Source organism: Lissotriton vulgaris, chromosome 1_2 (assembly GCF_964263255.1).
Source record: "Lissotriton vulgaris chromosome 1_2, aLisVul1.2, whole genome shotgun sequence".
Lineage (NCBI taxonomy): Eukaryota > Metazoa > Chordata > Amphibia > Caudata > Salamandridae > Lissotriton > Lissotriton vulgaris.
In genome coordinates this window covers 219,223,674-219,225,730 of record NC_141686.1, presented here as the reverse complement: position 1 = coordinate 219,225,730, position 2,057 = coordinate 219,223,674, and positions in this window count along the sequence as shown.

Genomic DNA, 2,057 nt, shown 5'->3' with positions numbered 1-2,057 from the left:
TAGTGGCGGCCGCTGTGGTCGTCCATGACTCGACAATGACCAGCGCCAGGGACCCTGGATATCCGTTCATCGAACGCTACTACTCAGCCACCCTTCTCGCACTCAACGCCACCACTGCCACCATACCTCCACCACAGCCCCCGCCGCCAACGCCCTAAGATGCATCCTCCTCAATGTGCGTTCCATGCACAGACATCCCGTAGAGATCTGGAGCCTCCTGGACACCCTCTCACCCGACATTGCCTTCTTTGCAGAAATTTGGACCAATGCCTCCTCGGCCCACAACAGCGCCATTGCCATCCCTAACGGGTACAAGATCCAGAGGACGGACCATCCCAACCACCCGGGAGGAGGACTATACCTTCGCACACAAAAACTCCATCCACCTCACCACCTCAAGTGACACCTCCTGAGGCCGAACACCAGCACTTCCAGATGCAGACCATCTGCTTTTGATTCCATTTCACATAACATCTTGTTAGCCAGATTGAGATCTTGTGGCATATCTGATTCCGTATTGGCATGGATTACATCTTTCCTGTCAAATAGGAAGCAGGGGATCTCACTGGGATCTTTTCTTTCACCTCCACGGACCGTTTCCACTGGTGTGCCACAGGGGTCTCCACTCAGTCCACTTTTATTAAATATATAGATGGCCCCTCTTATCTCGTTGATTTCGACCTATGGAATCGAAAGCACATCATATGCGGATGACACTCAGTTGATTCTGTCACTGGATAAGAATTCTACCTATTGTGAGGAAAATTTCAAATCTTGTTTTACAGCAGTTATAAAAATGAATGAACAATAATCATCTTTGCTTTAACACTGATAAAGCAGAGATCTTACCTATCGGTAAAAATAATTGCTTTCAACCAAAGGACTGGTGGCCAGACGACACTACAGCCCCCCCATCAACGGTAGAGGTAGCAAAAAATCTGGGCGTTTGGTTTGATTCTTCCCTTTCGCTTAAGCCCCATGTCCTGAAAACATCTGGGATCTGTTTTGAGCTGATAGAAACTTTGAGAAAATTCTTTAATCTGATTCTGTTGGCCTCCAAAGAAACAGTGGCTGTGGCTCTTATACTATCACGGCTGGACTACTGTAATAGCCTCCTCGTAGGAATTAACAAAACCATCCCGAGGAGACTACAGGTAGTCCAGCACGCTGCAGCCAGACTGGTCCTAGGGCTTCCGCGTAGGGCGTCGGCCTTGGCTGCCCTGAAGACCCTCCACTGGCTTCTAGTTCATAAAAGAATTTTGTACAAACTACTACTGGCGACTTTTAGAGCACATCGTCATTTAGGCCCGATATATCTTTCAGCAAGATGTAACCATATATTAAAGCAAGAACACTAAGATCTAGTGATGCAAGCTTTCTCAAAGTGCTGGGCTTCAAATTAGTAACCAGAGGTGGGAAATGAGCCACTGTACTGGAAGCAAAGGTTTGGAATTGCCTGCTGTTTAGACCTACTCTAGGTCCCATTCTATACAACTGATTTTTGTCATTTACAGCACCAGGAGACTCCGTTAGGAGTGATAGTTGCGCTATATAAGACTCACTTTTCATTTCATTTCTTCACCAACACCATCTCTGACCTCATTGCACCCCACACCATTGCCTCCATGAACTACAGACTCATCGGAGACCTGAACTTCCACCTCAACAGCTCCAGCAACCCCAACTCCACCACACTCCGGGACAACCATGCCACCATGGGACTGAAACAACTCTTCACCACCCCGACCCACAAGGCAGGAAACACACTCGACCCCTTCTTTGCAGGAGGAACCAGCATCCACTTTAGCCACACCACACAACCCCCATGGACTGCTCACCACTGCGTGCACTTCCTCGTCGACCATCCCAAGCCACCCAAACCTGCTCCGTGCCCTCCACGAAGGAACTGGAGCGGAGTCACTGATGAACAGCTTAACTCCACCCTCACCAGGGACACCCCCCACGGCAACCAACATGAACCACGCAGCCAGAGAACTTCACACAGCGTAAACAAACTCACTCTGCTACACAACTTCGACAGACAGCACCCCAGGAAT